Source organism: Geotrypetes seraphini, chromosome 5 (assembly GCF_902459505.1).
Source record: "Geotrypetes seraphini chromosome 5, aGeoSer1.1, whole genome shotgun sequence".
Classification (NCBI taxonomy): domain Eukaryota; kingdom Metazoa; phylum Chordata; class Amphibia; order Gymnophiona; family Dermophiidae; genus Geotrypetes; species Geotrypetes seraphini.
Window position 1 is genome coordinate 260,427,976 of NC_047088.1, and position 17,750 is coordinate 260,445,725.

Consider the following 17,750-nt stretch of genomic DNA (forward strand, 5'->3'; position numbering starts at 1 on the left):
TCTTCTCCAGGGAAAAGAAACCCAGTTTCTCCAATCTCTCAGCGTATGAAAGGTTTTCCATCCCTTTTATCAGACGTGTCGCTCTCCTCTGAACCCTCTCGAGTAACGCCATATCCTTCTTAAGGTACGGCGACCAATATTGGACGCAGTATTCCAGATGCGGGCGCACCATCGCCCGATACAACGGCAGGATAACTTCTTTCGTCCTGGTTGTAATACCCTTCTTGATTAAACCTAGCGTCCAACCTTTTGGCTTCCCTGGGCCGCATTGGCTGGAAAAAATGTTTCTGGGGCCGCTCAAATGCGCAAACGCTGCGGCAAGACTGAGGAGGGAGCCGGCAAGACGGTAAACGCCCGGGGGCAGCAGAGGAAAACACTGCATCACCCTCGACCGGGGCCACACAAAATACTTCACAGGGCCGCATGCCCTCGGGCGCAGGTTGGACACCTGTGACCAAACAGACACAAGGCCTGTCAAGGTCCCAGCTAAGGGAAAAGCTAATGTAACAATAAAACCCCGGAAGAAAAATTCCAGGATTTCTCAGGAATTTATTGTGAGAAACAGGGTCAGTGACCACCAGGTGGAGCCTGACTTATCTGGGGATGAGATAGGTGAATTATGTACAACTCGCCACCAGGGGAGCTCTAGAGGACCCTGGGCTACTGCTGACTCACCTAGAGCAGGGCACGCCCCAAAGGTAGATAAGCCAGCAGTAGCATTCAGACCAGCAAGCCGGTTAGGGAGGAAGTTTGGGCCTTGCCTCCCTAGGAACCCTGCCGAGCCAAACAGGGACAACAAGCCCCAACCTATGGAACCTATGGAGGTTGAACAGCCAGAGGATTTGTCTGTCCTGTTTGAAGAACCTATGGACTTCCAAGAGTCTTGTGCTGGCAGTGAGTGTAATTTGCCTGAACCTATGCAGCTGAACCTGACTTTGAGCCACAAACAGTGAGTGTGGTTTGGAACTGTTTGTGTGCTGTGTTTTTCGTTTTTGAATGCTTGTTTTTGTGAGAAAGCTTTGAGAGAGTGGGGAGAGGTTTTGCTTCCATTCTGGGAGGGAATTTGAAAGCCTTTTCTGAAGGCCTTTGTTTTTGGCAAAACCTAGGACTCTCTCCTTTTCCTGGCAACCATATTCTGATTGCCAGAGGCTTTCCTTCAATTGCTGCAAGGACTATAAATTGAGGAAAACTTAAATGCTGAATTGTATTTTGATAAAGTGAAATACCTGCTTTTCAGCAGGCAGAGTAAGCTCTGTATTGAGCTGAGGTCCCAGGGATAAGTGGGCCTTATGAAACACAGAAAGAAAGTTGCACTGTATTGTGAGCGGCTTTATTTTCCTGCCTTTTTCTCTTTTGGCAGTTTGTTTTTGTTTTGTGTTTTTTGGTTATTAAGGCTGTGTGAAATCCTGACTGAGGTTGTAAAGTCTGAGAAAGTACTTACCTGCCTTACAGAATTAAGTAAAAAGAACTTTGACCTGACAAGCCATAATGGTTGGAACTTTATTTGTGTTTGATTGAATTTTTCATTGCTGCTATAAACTCCAGTCCTGCAGGGTGACTCCAGGCCGGGTCACACGCGATTGCATTATTGTTTGTAGCCATCAAATTTCCTACAGAGCCCTGCTCTGGGTAATACTGGTGGCCACATAAGTGGTATCAGGAGTGGGATATTGCACCTCCTGCAGGACACTTTAGGAACTGCAATTTGAAAAAAAAAAAAAATAAATAAAAATAATTTTCTTTTGCTTCACCATTTTCTTGTTTTTGGACTGACGTATCCTGGATGTTTGGATGGTGATTGTTGGACTATTGACTAATTGTTTGCTTTGAGAAGCATATGTTTTTTTTTTGAGTACTTTATCTGAGGAGTTTCCTGAATCCTATTCGGAGGAGGAGTTTCCAACCGGAAGCCGGAAACAAAGATAAAGACTGCAGAATATCCTTTGGAGGTGAACTGCGTGGCGCTCAGTGGGAGTTGGGAGTCCGAGAGAACCAGACCAGAGTTCCGGAGGCCAGTTCCAATTCAGGACCCAGTTCCAGTGGACCGGAGTGCCAGACACAGTTCCAGTTTGGGACCCGAATTCCAGAGGGGGCAAGCCGTGCGGAGAACGACTGGAGGCCTAAACACCAAAGGCGCAGACTCACCAGTTCTATCGGTAAGAGTACCTAGGCTGGGGGGTCTGGTAAAAGGGAGGAACACGGTTACCAAGCGGCCACACTTGGGTTCCTTTTCTTTTTGTTTGCTTTTCAGGCCTGCACTATGGAGCAAGCCCAGTTGCTGGCAGCGCTGGCCGAGGAGGACCGGAGACAGACTGAGGAACTTGAAGGCATTTTGCGGACCAACGAGGCGCGGTGGCAATCTCGCCAGGATGTTATGATGCTGCAATATGGACAGTTAATGGTGACCATGCAAGAGCGAGCGAAAAGTTTTGCTCAGATACTACAGCAGTCTACAGCACTACCTGCAAGTCAAGCCTTAACTAGTGTTCCAGATCCAGCTCCGGTAGGACTTAACACACTGACACATTTTAACTGGGAAGAGTCAACACGCATAGATGCTCCAGATGATTCCCTTAGTTCCACGACGCTAGGGCCAATTCTGGGAGTTGAGGAAGCCTATTTTGATGCTAGTGAATTCTTAGGAAGGGGCCCGGGCATAAGGCAGGGACCTACACCTAGGCAGTACCCCGGGGATTCAAGCAAGAAGGAGAGTAGGAAACCCCCTGTCAAATATTTATCTGCTCCTGTATCCAGGCCTAACACTCGGGAAGGTGGTAGGAAATGTTACAGCTGTGGGAAGACAGGGCATACACAGAGTTTTTGTGGGGCGGTAAACTTGTCCAGCCGGAGAACCAAGTGCAATGCTAGGGAAACCAAAATAGGTATTCCTGGACAAGGCCTAAGGACCGCATGCACTACGACAGTCTCCGTAGGCGGACAGGAAACGGTAGCACTGATCGACACTGGGGCCGATCAGTCTATGATGTCTGTAGGGTTCTGGAAAAAAGTGTTCCCAGGGGAAAAAGGATCCTCCAATGTTGGGAAGGTAGTAATTAAGTGCATACATGGTGATAGTGTGCATTATTCGCTTAGACCAACTACACTATTGCACCAGGATAGGGTGTACTCAATAGTAGTTGCTTTGGTCCCAGGGGCCCCTTATGACCTGATTTTGGGACAGGACTGGTCTGGGTTGAATGAATATTTGAGTGTCAAGCAGGGGTTTGTGAATACTCGATCTCAGGGTTTACCTACAGCAGTTCCGGGGACAGAGCTGGGAGATGTATTCCCCTTTCAGGAGGGAGTGGTGAATAGGCCTACTAATAAGCAGGCAAGAGCCTCAAGGGCACAAAGGAGGAGGCAACAGCAACAGAGAGCACAAGGGCTTAGGAAGGCCGAACAGAGGAATGAGTTTCCTAGCCTCCCTCAAGAGATTGTTAGTACCTTCCCTACGTTTGGGAACGAACAAAAAACGGACCCTTCCTTACAAGAGTTATGGCGTCAGGCCACCGGACTCCAATCAGGGCGGACTGGATTGCGAGTCATAAGGGGGCTCCTCTATAAGGAAGATAAGGGTGCCAAGGACTCGGGGGGAAAAAGGGAACAGTTGGTGGTTCCAAAGGGATTCAGGAGGGCCATTCTACAGACTGCCCATGACTCCTCATTAGCTGGTCATAAAGGGGTTCAGGCTACCCAGATACAGGTGCAACGCAGGTTCTTCTGGCCAGGATGGAGACAGGAGATAGAAGAGTTCTGTAAGTCCTGCCCCACCTGTCAGAGGTTGACCCTAAGTAAACCAGAGCGTGCTCCACTGATTCCTATTCCGATAGTGGAGGAACCCCTCATGAGGCTAGCCATGGATATTGTAGGGCCACTAGAGAGGACTCCTAGGGGGTACAACTTTATTTTTGTTGTAATGGACGTTGCCACCAGGTTTCCATGGGCTTTTCCCCTACGGAAAACGACGTCTAAGGTGCTGATGAAAGAACTAATGGGGTTATTCTGCGCCATAGGCTTCCCGAGAGAGGTATTATCTGACCGGGGAAGTAACTTCCTGTCTAAGGAGATGGAGGGGTTCTGGAAGGACCTGGGGGTTAGGCATATTAGGACGTCGGCTTATCACCCTCAGGCCAATGGAATGGTCGAACGGTTTAACCAGTCCCTGAAACACTTACTTAAAAAAGGGTTAGAAAATAACATCAGGGATTGGGACCTCTTTATCCCATTTGCTTTGTTCGCTGCCCGCGAGAGGGTACAGGACTCCTTGGGAGTTAGTCCCTTTGAGATGCTATACGGACGAGCTCCCAGGGGTCTGTTAGATGTGGTAAAGGAGGGTTGGGACCCACCTGAAGAGACGGGCATGGATGTGATATCTTATCTGTCCCGTTTGAAGCAGAATCTGGCTAAAGTTGCTAAATTGGGGAAAGAAAATCTTGAGTGGGCCCAGAAAAAACAAAAGGTATACTATGATCGAAAAGCCAAGGAGCGTCAGTTTATGGTGGGAGACAGGGTCTTGATACTTGTGCCCTCAGATCCCCATAAATTTTTGGCGCATTGGAAAGGACCTGCCACGATTGTAGAAAAATTAGGCCCCGTAAATTACAGAGTTAAGGACGAGAAAGAACACATGCAAACCTATCATGTGAATTTGTTAAAACCTTGGAAAGATAGAGAGACCTTAGCTCTAGTGGCACAGAGGTATCAAGAAGATGAGTTAGGTCCCCAGATAGTGGACCTAGGGCAGGCAGAAAAGGTAAACGTGGGGGTGGAATTGTCTACTGCACAAACCCAGCAGGTACAGGCCCTCATTAATAGGTTTTCTGATGTTTTCTCATCCATTCCAGGGCGCACTCGGGGAATAACTCACGACATTATAACCAGTCCAGGCAGGATAGTTAGAGTTCGCCCCTATCGCCTGTCAGAGGAAAAAAAAAGGCTGGTAAATGAGTTAGTGCAAGAAATGTTAGCACTAGGGGTCATCGAGCCCTCGCAGAGCCCCTGGAGTAGCCCCATAGTGATTGTACCAAAGGCTGATGGGACCCCTCGTTTCTGTATAGATTTTCGACAAGTAAACGAAGTGTCTCAGTTTGACGCCTTCCCAATGCCTCGTGTGGACGAGTTATTGGATCGTTTAGGCCAGGCTCAATACCTTACCACCATTGATCTGACCAAGGGGTATTGGCAAATTCCCCTGACTGATAGGGCTAAGCCTAAGACGGCCTTTAGCATTCCCTATGGGTTGTATCAGTTTACCCGCATGCCATTTGGATTGCATGGGGCAGCTGCTACTTGCCAAAGGGCAGTGAACGAGGTACTGAGAGGGCATCATGCTTACGCAGAGGCGTATCTTGATGATATTGTTATATATTCCTCCACATGGCCGCAACATCTTGAGCATGTTGCCGCTGTATTAGATTCACTAAGGAAGGCAGGGTTTACTGTAAACCCCAAGAAGTGTTTCCTGGGTCAGAGAGAAGTAAAATATTTGGGGTACACAGTGGGTAGAGGCCAGATCAAACCCTTAGTTGATAAGGTGAGATGTATCCAAGAATATCCTCAACCTAACACTAAGAAACAGCTGCGGGGATTTCTAGGCCTAATGGGGTATTATAGAAGGTTCATCCCCGATTTTGCCACTAGGGCTACTCCACTTACAAATATGCTGAGGAAAGTGGTACCCGATACTTTGCAATGGGGGGCCGACAGTGTGGAGGCTTTCCAGGATCTGAAGGATAGCCTGTGTAGTCAACCGGTCCTTGCTGCTATTGACTACAACAGACCTTTAATCCTTCAGACGGATGCTTCGGGCTGTGGTTTGGGAGCCATACTCAGCCAGGAAAACAAGGGGGTAGAACACCCAATTTTGTACCTGAGCAGGAAGTTACACCCCAATGAAAAAAATTATGCTGTAGTAGAATTGGAGTGTTTAGCAGCAAAGTGGGCAATGCAAACTTTAGACCACTATCTAGGGGAGCGGCAATTCACTTTGGTTACCGACCATGCCGCACTTAAGTGGTTAGGTACCATGAGAAATAATAACGCTCGTCTTACAAGGTGGTACTTAGCGTTACAAACCTTTAGATTTTCAGTAGTTCATCGTCCAGGGCGTCTAAACACTAATGTCGATACTCTGTCTCGCATTCCAGAAAATACTACACAGCCACAGGCTTCCCAGGATAAGTCTCATTTAAGGGTGGGGGTATGTGACCAAACAGACACAAGGCCTGTCAAGGTCCCAGCTAAGGGAAAAGCTAATGTAACAATAAAACCCCGGAAGAAAAATTCCAGGATTTCTCAGGAATTTATTGTGAGAAACAGGGTCAGTGACCACCAGGTGGAGCCTGACTTATCTGGGGATGAGATAGGTGAATTATGTACAACTCGCCACCAGGGGAGCTCTAGAGGACCCTGGGCTACTGCTGACTCACCTAGAGCAGGGCACGCCCCAAAGGTAGATAAGCCAGCAGTAGCATTCAGACCAGCAAGCCGGTTAGGGAGGAAGTTTGGGCCTTGCCTCCCTAGGAACCCTGCCGAGCCAAACAGGGACAACAAGCCCCAACCTATGGAACCTATGGAGGTTGAACAGCCAGAGGATTTGTCTGTCCTGTTTGAAGAACCTATGGACTTCCAAGAGTCTTGTGCTGGCAGTGAGTGTAATTTGCCTGAACCTATGCAGCTGAACCTGACTTTGAGCCACAAACAGTGAGTGTGGTTTGGAACTGTTTGTGTGCTGTGTTTTTCGTTTTTGAATGCTTGTTTTTGTGAGAAAGCTTTGAGAGAGTGGGGAGAGGTTTTGCTTCCATTCTGGGAGGGAATTTGAAAGCCTTTTCTGAAGGCCTTTGTTTTTGGCAAAACCTAGGACTCTCTCCTTTTCCTGGCAACCATATTCTGATTGCCAGAGGCTTTCCTTCAATTGCTGCAAGGACTATAAATTGAGGAAAACTTAAATGCTGAACTGTATTTTGATAAAGTGAAATACCTGCTTTTCAGCAGGCAGAGTAAGCTCTGTATTGAGCTGAGGTCCCAGGGATAAGTGGGCCTTATGAAACACAGAAAGAAAGTTGCACTGTATTGTGAGCGGCTTTATTTTCCTGCCTTTTTCTCTTTTGGCAGTTTGTTTTTGTTTTGTGTTTTTTGGTTATTAAGGCTGTGTGAAATCCTGACTGAGGTTGTAAAGTCTGAGAAAGTACTTACCTGCCTTACAGAATTAAGTAAAAAGAACTTTGACCTGACAAGCCATAATGGTTGGAACTTTATTTGTGTTTGATTGAATTTTTCATTGCTGCTATAAACTCCAGTCCTGCAGGGTGACTCCAGGCCGGGTCACACGCGATTGCATTATTGTTTGTAGCCATCAAATTTCCTACAGAGCCCTGCTCTGGGTAATACTGGTGGCCACACACCCCTGTTCTAGAATATCTGGGTTTTGTCAACACTTAGGGCTCCTTTTACAAAGGCGCGCTAAGCGTTTTAGCGCATGCACTGGATTGGCGTGCACTAGCCGAAAATCTTTCGCCTGCTCAAAAGGAGGCGGTAGCAGCTCACACACGTTAAGGCCCTAGCGCGGCTTTGTAAAAGGAGCCCTAAATTTTATAAAGGCATGATAATAAACTGAAGACCCATTAATGAATGAAATCTTCTTTACAGTTAGGAGCGGACCTCTCCTTCCCGTCTCAACGCATTTGGACTAAAGATCCAGCCTAGTGAGTAATTTCTAGAAACCATTTACAAAAAAAATTAATTTTAAGTGAAACTCCAGCAAAGTGTTGACTTATGACGCCAAGGGCAGAAAGACTTTGCACTTATCACATGAAGTGGAAAAACTAGTGCACAGTTTCAAGTTTATGAGGTATTTATATACCGCCTATCAAGGCTTATCTAAGCGGTTTTTACAATCAGGTACTCAAGTATTTTCCCTATCTGTCCCTGTGGGCTCACAATCTATCTAGCATGCCTGGGGCTACGGAGGAATGAGTGACTTGTCCAGGGTCACAAGGAGCAGTTTGGGATATAAACCCACAACCTCTGGGTGCTAAGGCTGTAGCTTTAACCACTGCACCACTCTAGAAATCAAAATGTAGTAAAAGTGAGCCAAGTGTAGGACAATCAAGCCATTGGACATTACTGATGAGGTTGGCTCTTAGGCATTGGTGGAATGAGGCATTATGATGTCACAATCCCAGCTCTGGTTACCAGTGGCTGAAGCTTTTCACACTATTTATTCATTCAGTTTTCTAGTCTGTTCTTCAGTGAAGTTTAGAATGGTTTACATGAATTTATTCAGGTACTCAAGCATTTTTCCCTGTCTGTCCTGGTGGGCTCCCAATCTGTCTAATGTTCCTGGGGCAATGGGGGGATTAAGTGACTTGCCCAGGGTCACAAGGAGCAGCATGGGTTTCAACCCACAACCTCAGGGTGCTGAGGCTGGAGCTTTAACCACTGCGCCATTCTAGAAATCAAAATGTAGTAAAAGTAAGCCAAGTATAGGACAATCCAGCCATTGTGACATCACTGATGAGGTTGGCTCTTATTGGTGGAATGAGGCATTATGAGGTCACAATCCCAGCTCTGGTTACCAGTGGCTGAAGCTTTTCACACTATTTATTCATTCAGTTTTCTAGTCTGTTCTTCAGTGAAGTTTAGAATGGTTTACATGAATTTATTCAGGTACTCAAGCATTTTTCCCTGTCTGTCCTGGCGGGTTCACAATCCCTCCAGTGCACCTGGGGCAATGGGGGGATTAAGTGACTTGCTCAGGGTCACAAGGAGCAGCGTAGGTTTGAACCCACAACCTCAGGTGCTGAGGCTGTAGCTGTAACCACTGCATCACTATCACTGAAAGCCATTCCATTCGTCGATACTGCTACTACTTATCACTTATATAGTGCATTTTGACATTTATAGACAGTCTCTGCTCAGAAGAGCTTACAATCAAACTTGGAGAGAGAGACATGTAGGGTTTGGGATGCAGAACCCAGGGTGAGAGGAGTTAGGAGTCGAAAGCACTCTTAAAGAGGTGGGCTTTTAACTGGGCCTTGAACACGGCCGGAAATGGAGCCCGCCGAAGGAATTTGGGCAGCTTATTCCAAGCATATGGCGCAGCAAGCTAGAAGGAATGGAGTCTGGAATTGGCAGAGGAAGAGAAGGGCACAGAAAGGAGGGACCTACCAGCTGATGGGGGGGGGGGGGGGAGGGATCATAGGGGCAGATAAGTGAAGCGAAGGGCAGTCGAGTGAGTGCTTTTGTAGGTCAGTAAGATGAGTTTGAATTGTATTTGGAAACGGATGGGAAGCCAATGAAGTGACTTTAGGAGAGGAATAATGTGAGTAAAGCGGTTCTCCTGGAATATGAGTCGAGCAGCCAAATTCTGGACAGATTGAAGGGGAGCGAAATGGCTAAACGGAAGGCCTGAGAGTAGCGAGTTGCAGTAGTCTAAGTACGAGGTAATGAGGGCTTGGACAAGGGTTTTTGGTGGTGTGCTCAGAGAGGAAGTATTGTTGCAGTGATGTGATCCCACCACCCCAGATCGAACACATGAGAAACCCACATCAGTTGCTTAAAGCAGCTTAGTAAAAAGTTCCTGTCTAAACACTTTGCTAGACCTGTCATAGTTTTTCCAATTAAAAAGTAGCTACTGCCCCTCAGCTGCCCGAGTTGTTTACACAGTGACTGATTTGGGAATGCAAATCAGAAGATTTGCAATAAGGAAATACACCAGGTGTTCTTTTAAACTAAGGTAATCTGAGCCTAACCAGAAGGCCTGGACTGCCATGTTTTGTTTTGCAGACAACTGGGATTCCTTGAAAGTTGTGATAGCCGTTTAGGTATGGGAAGCCCCTGCGGTACTGCAGTTTGGGATAATTCTGGTGTTCAATAAAAAGTATTAATGACTGTTGCTGGTTTTCCAGGTCTCGCCGTGTCTGGATAGGTAGAACCGACGTTTCAGCCATCATGCTGTGGCTTTCTTCAGGGTATGCTGTGAGGCCTGCAGTTTGTCTTTATATACAGTATGGTGGCTCCATTGATCTGATTGAGAACAGGGAGGTCTGTTTGTCATGAATTTTGGCAGGAAAGTTTTTGGTCGCAGATGTGAATTCTAGTGGGACCCAGTTTTTAAATTCTGGTGGGGAAGTCTGTGGTCACATTTTTTTGAATTCTGACAGACCCAGGTAGATAAGGACTTGGGTTGATTCTACAAACTAACATTCAGCTAGGCCCTAGTGAAAGTGTATTAAGGTCTGACCCCAGACATATTTGGGATAAATATCACATAACTATTTAAAATTATGTTATTGAAAAAGGCGGTCGGCTCATTCACAAACTGAGTAGTTTACCCAAGTAATGGGAGTTATAGAGAAGTAGAAAAATGTCACCGTTTGCATGTCAATCACACTATTGTAAATGGGGTATACAAAAAATAAAAAATAAAAATTTACCTCCCTGGGGCTGCTCTAGTGCTCCTGAGCAACTCCTGATTATTATCATTATTATTATTTATTTTTTTTTATTTTTTTTTGGGGGGGGGGTTCTGGGCTTTGTAGAGGCTGCTCCATTCTTTGAGGCTGCTCCGATACTCCGGAGCTGCCCCAATGTTTTTATTGTCTGGCCCGAGTGGCCAAGTCGCATCAGGACCCATTTTTAGAGTCCGTTTTTGGTCCTGGGGCTGCTGTGGAATTTATGGGGTTGTTCCAGTGTTTTTGAGCAGCCCCCAACATTTTTCTAGTCTGGACCTGGTTGCCAGAACATGTTAGGACACATCCTGGGGTCCATTCTGGCCCTGGTGGTCTAGGGGGGGGGGGCAGTCATGTTAGACGAGACCTGCTGCGTCGGTGTTGTGGCCACCGGGCCCTGGACTAGGCTGACAGCGCCCTGAGTGGACCATAGGAAAGGTAATTGAGGCAAGCAGCGTGCCAGATTTTAAGAAAAGATGGGATTGGCATGTGGGATCTCTTCATGGAGGTAGTTAGGGGGTGGGCCATTAGTGTGGGCAGACTAGATGGGCCTTGGCCCTTTTCTGCCGTCAAGTTCTATGTTTCTATGGTGTGCTGCTTGATAAGGAGACAGTCCCACAGGCAAGATATCAAATAAAAAACAGTCAAGTGGAAACCAGGTAATTAATCAAAATCCTATCCAGGGTTCTTTATTCCATAAGACAAAATCAGAATGGCAAACAAGAAACAAAAAGGAAAAACTCAAAGCAAAAATCCTGGTAAGCAAATCAGGATATAGCAAGATTGGCACCGCTTCCTGCATCTAGGCCTCACCTGGGCCTAGGCCTTGCTCTGACCCTAAAACTGGGCCTTTCTCAAAAGAGAGTTAAGTCCAACTATCACAGTGCATCACTTCCACAAAACACCAAAGCAAAAAGTAAATGTTCAGGAGGCCCTCAGCTCTGCTCTTGAGCTGGGGCAGGAGAACTGCCAAGTTTGTCTTCAAATATCATGCAATATTCAAATATTCCCACCCGAGGTCTTGACAAACTTCTCCCTCATTGAAACAGCTCTCAGTCCCTGTATGCTACTGCATCCAAACCCAAAAGCAATGCAGTTATAACAATGTAGAATGGTTTATTAGTATCGACCAAATTTTATCATAAGTGGTTAGTGATACTAATAAACCATTCTACTCAAGACCTTTGAAATATTACTTATGAGATCATTTATTGTTATGACATCACTCATCTATTTGTTTTACTTTTTCACACTTTTCATTGGTGTTACTTATCTGATGTATCTCAGGAATCATTGTGACCCTCTCTCCATTTATAACACCAGATTCTACTAAGCTTTTGTATTCTATATAGCTTTACATACTCGACTACATTATGATACTATCCTTAATTCATGGTCCTGCCATCCTATTTATCTATCTTGCAATGTACTATGACCAGAAGACTGTATTAGTATTAGTTCTATCATATTATTCGTTGCTTCTTTTTTTAATATCGATCATATATCTTATTGTGATATGATGTACTGAAAGGAGCTGTCACTTGGTTTTTCTTGTTGGGCTTTCTCGGAAGCCTTTTGTTGTCTACTTTCTATTTTATATCTATGAAATCAATAAAAATATTTTGAATAAAAAAAAACCCAAAAGAAAAACAAAACATTTCTTCAGTGGAACAAACTGTGAAAGCAACAGTCCTTTATAACCTTCCAGCCACAGAGTCCTGCCCCCACCTGGGGCCTTGTATTGGGCCTCCCTAGAACTGTGAGCTCAGGTAGCAGGAAAAAAAACCCCGCTCTTCCTTTCTAGGCTGCAGGCTGCAACACAAGCCTTGAGAATTGTCCAAGCAAAACTACAAAAACAGCATTCAAAACAGTGGCTTTCTTAAAAAAAACTTCAAAAAAATTGACACAGTTTTCAGTTGCTAACCTTGCAGGCAATACTTATTTCCATAGCTTCCTGGTCTGGAAATACCTGCCCAACAATGTCCATTTCTTCCTCCTGAGGCATGGCCTCAGCTCCCTGGTCTAGAGGTAAATGATCCACTTCCTTGGGTTCTAGGCTATTCAGTTGCTCTGGTCTGGCTGGCTGGCTGCTGAGCACTGGAGAGAGGGCCTATTCCCTTCCTTTGCCTCTCTAACTCTGGAGGCAAAGCAGCTACACTGCTCTGAGGCTCTCTTGGGCTCCCCCTATGGATGTTCTGGAAATTCCTGGGTTTTCTCACAGGGGCATTTTGCCTAAACCTAATATTCAAAGGTTTGGGAGCAAACCTAGCAGAGCTGGGCTGAGTTTCCATATCCTCAGCTTCTGAAAACTCAGATGGGACCTCATCTTCAGCAGAATCCTCCCCTAGTGTACTCCTGGAACCTAGGCTGCTGGGCTCTGTGGGGCTTGGGAACAGCTTTCCTAGCCCTGTCTCTGCCTCTCCTGGGGTTTCTAGCTGGGAACACGTCAGGCACAGAGTCTGACTGATCACAGTATATAGCTGCGGAAGGAGGGCTGGCCAGTTCAGAGAGGTCAGGGAAGGCCGGGGATGCGGCCCAGTGCCAGTTCGTAACTGAGCGTGTGCAAGAATTTGGCTCAGTACGCAAACTAACCTCCGATAGGCTGCAAATGAAGCCTAGGCTTTGGTTTTTGAGATATCCTTTCCTGGCTTCCAGAGAAATTGCATTTTCAATGTCAGGAGTTTGGGGGACGTAGGAGGTCGTTTGGATCCATTCCAATGGCTGGAGTCACCTGAAGAACCTTCCTGGATTCAGGTAAGATGGTTTTTGGACCATTTATTTAATTAGAAAATCTCTAAATTGTATTTTTGTGGTTGCATTCTGTAGCGTCATGCGGAAACTTTTTAAGGGTTAATTTCTGATAGAGGGGGTCTTTGGGGATGTGGGTTTTTAAACATATTAGATGTGGGAGTTATGGGTCCTATTGAGTTTGGTAGGAAAACCGGCCTTTGGGATTATTTTTCCGAGCTTACATCGACATATAAGATAGTGAGAATTTTATTTAACTTCTAAGCATGATGTGTGGGCTTTTTAAGTAATTTTAATTAGTATTTTTAAGGAAAATATGCTGTGTCCTTTAATTTTGTGTTTTTTAACTTTTGGAAAACATGGGCAGGACAGCCTGGAATGGGTCGTCAGTTGTAGACTATTTTGATTGAATTGGAGTGTGGTTTATGTATTTCATTTCTCTATTTTAAGACTCTCCGTTAGTTCCTAAGGAAAGTGGGGGTGGGGGGGAGGTTCCAAAATGGAGATTGGCATATAGACGTTGCTTTGAAGAGTTAGAACTTTGATGAAGAAGCCTCCAATTGGCTGTGGTGAGTCAGACGCTGGCAGCTGAACCTGGCCTGTAGGATTACAGCTTGGTTTTCTGTTGGAGAGAGCTGCTGGGTCTGTGAACTATATGGTTGTATGCATGTGCTCTTGCTAAAAAGAAAAGGAAAACAAAATCTTTATTTAGGTTTTATCGGCTAGCTTGGCAGAATTGCTTGGCTGAGAGTGCCTGCTTGGGTGTTTGGAAAATAATTTGGAATCAGATTCTATGGTGGCTTGATGTATGATAGCAAAACTGAGGAGTGCATACTTTAGTTGAAAGAAACATTAAACAAAAAAGGGGTTTCTGTTAAATTGAATGCTGCTGATTGTGGTGTGTTTTGATGTGAGAGCCAGTGAAAGCCTGTGAGATGTTCTCTGTGGAGTCCGACCAGCCCAGACCCAGTCAAAAGACATAGCTCCGAAAGGGAAATAAAGCGGACTTCAGTTTAGGAACAAATGATAGAGGGGATGTGGAACTCTAATCGTATGAGGAAAGACTAAAAAGGTTAGGGCTCTTCAGCCTGGAAAAGAGACGGCTGAGGGGAGATAGGATTGAAGTCTACAAAATCCTGAGTGGAGTAGAACGGGTACAAGTGGATCGATTTTTCACTCCGTCAAAAATTACAAACACACGGGGACATTCGATGAAGTTACAGGGAAATACTTTTAAAACCAATAGGAGGAAATATTTTTTTTCACTCAGAGAATATTAAGCTCTGGAACGCGTTGCCAGAGGATGTGGTAAGAGCGGATAGCATAACTGATTTTAAAAAAAGGTTTGGACAAGTTCCTGGAGGAAAAGTCCATAGTCCGTTATTAAGACATGGGGGAAGCCTCTGCTTGCCCTGGATCAGTAGCATGGAATGTTGCTACTCTTTGGGGTTCTAGAATCTTGTTACTCTCTAGGATTCCGGAATGTTTCTATTCTTTGAGATTCTGTCTGGAATGTTGCTACTCTTTGGGATTCTAGAATCTTGTTACTCTCTGGGATTCCGGAATCTTGCTAGTCTTTGAGATTCTGTATGGAATGTTGCTACTCTTTGGGATTCTAGAATCTTGTTACTCTCTAGGATTCCGGAATCTTGCTATTTGAGATTCTGTATGGAATGTTGCTATTCTTTGGGATTCTAGAATCTTGTTACTCTCTGGGATTCCGGAATCTTGCTAGTCTTTGAGATTCTGTATGGAATGTTGCTACTCTTTGGGATTCTAGAATCTTGTTACTCTCTAGGATTCCGGAATCTTGCTATTCTTTGAAATTCTGTATGGAATCTTGCTATTCTTTGAGATGCTGTATGGAATGTTGCTAATCTTTGGGGTTCTAGAATCTTGTTACTCTCTGGGATTCCGGAATCTTGCTATTTGAGATTCTGTATGGAATGTTGCTATTCTTTGGGATTCTAGAATCTTGTTACTCTCTGGGATTCCGGAATCTTGCTATTCTTTGTGATTCTGTATGGAATGTTGCTACTCTTTGGGGTTCTAGAATCTTGTTATTCTCTGGGATTCCGGAATCTTGCTATTTGAGATTCTGTATGGAATGTTGCTACTCCTTGGGTTTTGGCCAGGTACCTGGACTGGCCACTGTAAAAACGGGCTACCGGGTGGACCATTGGTCTGACCCAGTAATGCTATTCTTATATTCAAATAGCAGGGAAACTAATTTTATTGTATTGCTCTGCAGTAGGTACTGTATACAGTAAAAATTTCTTGTATGTCTGTGAGGAACTCGTTTAGCCACACACACCTACATATTAGTCTTTTTTTCCCTTTTTATTTAATTAAAGCTAGCAACAGGTGCCTCGAGAAAAGAATTTTGGAAGCCAGAAGAAGAAAGACAGAACAAGGGCCCCAACATATCGGAAGAAAACTACTGGACCATATAAGTCAAATACTTATATGCACACTATTTATAAAATTAAAAATTGAACTAAGGCCAGTACTGGGCAGACTTGCATGGTCTGTGTCTGTATATGGCCGTTTGATGGAGGATGGGCTGGGGAGGGCTTCAATGGCTGGGAGGGTGTAGATGGGCTGGAGTAAGTTTGAACAGAGATTTCGGCAGTTGGAACACAAGCGTAGTACCGGGTAAAGCTTTGGATTCTTACCCAGAAATAGCTAAGAAGAAAAAATGTAAAAAAATTTAAATTGAATCAGGTTGGGCAGACTGGATGGACCATTCGGGTCTTTATCTGCCGTCATCTACTATGTTACTATAACACACCACGCGAGACAAAACTAAAGCAATATTCAGTCTGATAACCAGGTGGCTATCTCCCGCTGAATATTCTAGGCCCCAGCTATTTTGTGTGACGTGGTTTGTCACTGCCAATATTCAACGGCTGCCTGGCTGCCTACAAACCTTTGCCTGCTAGGCCTTAGCTAGCCAGCTGCTTAATCTTGGCTTGGCTGGCTAAGTTCGCAGCAGTGAACGTTGACTCGGATATTCAATGCTGATGGCCAAATACAGCTGCGAGAGGTAGCAGGGCCAATATCTTCCTAGCCCGCAGAGGAGTGTGTGACGCAGTGGTTGGAGCTATAGCCTCAGCACCCTGGGGTTGTGGGTTCAAACCCCGTGCTGCTCCTTGTGACCCTGGACAAGTCACTCAGTTCTCCATAGCCCCAGGTACATTAGATTGTGAGCCCACCGGGACAGATAGGGAAAATGCTTGAATACCTGATTGTAAACTGCATAGATAATCTTGATAGGTGGTATATAATAATAATAAAAACTTAAACTCAATCAGTGCCCTAAGTACCAGAAGGTCAATTTGATTATCAAAGTACCAAATGTTTTCAGAGATAGAGTGTTCCCAGTATAGCGATGCAATATTTTTCTGTGCATTCCACCATTGCCGTTGTATCGGGCAATGGTGCGCCTGCACCTGGAGTACTGTGTTCAGTATTGGTCACCGTACCTTAAGAAGGATAGGGCAATACTTGAGAGGGTCCAGAGGAGAGCGACACGAATGATTAAGGGCATGGAAAACCTTTCATACACTGAAAGATTGGAGAGACTGGGGCTCTTCTCCCTGGAAAAGAGGAGATTCAGAGGAGACATGATAGAGACCTACAAGATCATGAAGGGCATAGAGAGAGTAGAGAGGGACAGATTCTTCAAACTTTCAAAACATAAAAGAACAAGAGGGCATTTGGAAAATCTGGAAGGAGACAGATTCAGAACGAATGCTAGGAAGTTTTTCTTTACCCAGCGTGTGGTGGACACCTGGAATGCGCTTCCAGAGGAAGTAATAGGACAGAGTTCAAGAAAGGATTGGACAATTTCCTGCTGGAAAAAGGGATAGAGGGGTATAGATAGAGGGCTACTGCACAGGTCCTGGACCTGTTGGGCCGCCGCGTGAGCGGACTGCTGGGCATGATGGACCTCGGGTCTGACCCAGTGGAGGCATTGCTTATGTTCTTCCACTACCGATCTTGTCGCTGCGTCTAATTCTTTGAGAAAATCACTAGCTCTGCTCAAATTGTGCTTTTTAATCATTTTCTTTTTGATTTAAAAATGTGGCATGGGGATAAGTTCCCCCGCGGCCTGCAGTGAAATGGTCCAGCTCCCAATTGGCTACAGGCACCGATGCTACAGTACTTAGAAGATGGCGTGTGTCAGCCAATCAAGTAGTTTCTTTGGCTGAATGCCCACTGGTGCTTTATAATTCAGAGAGGGAGGTGGGCTGTCATTGCATATGAGGTCAAAATGCCAAGTTCAATTTATGACATCATGGAGGGATTCTGGGAAGTTGGCTGATCTCAACACATCAACATTACACATTGTTAGATTTCCTACCCAAAGGAAGTGAAGGGTAATAAGGAATATACTGAGGCTCTGGGCAAGATTCTGCCTTCATCTGCCAGATAAAATACTCTTTCATAGAGAGAGAGAGAGAGACCTAAAAAGAGTCAATAGAAGAGAGGTTACATCGTCCTGGCAAATGCAGTCCGCTTGTTGCAAATTAATTGGCAACCCCCAAA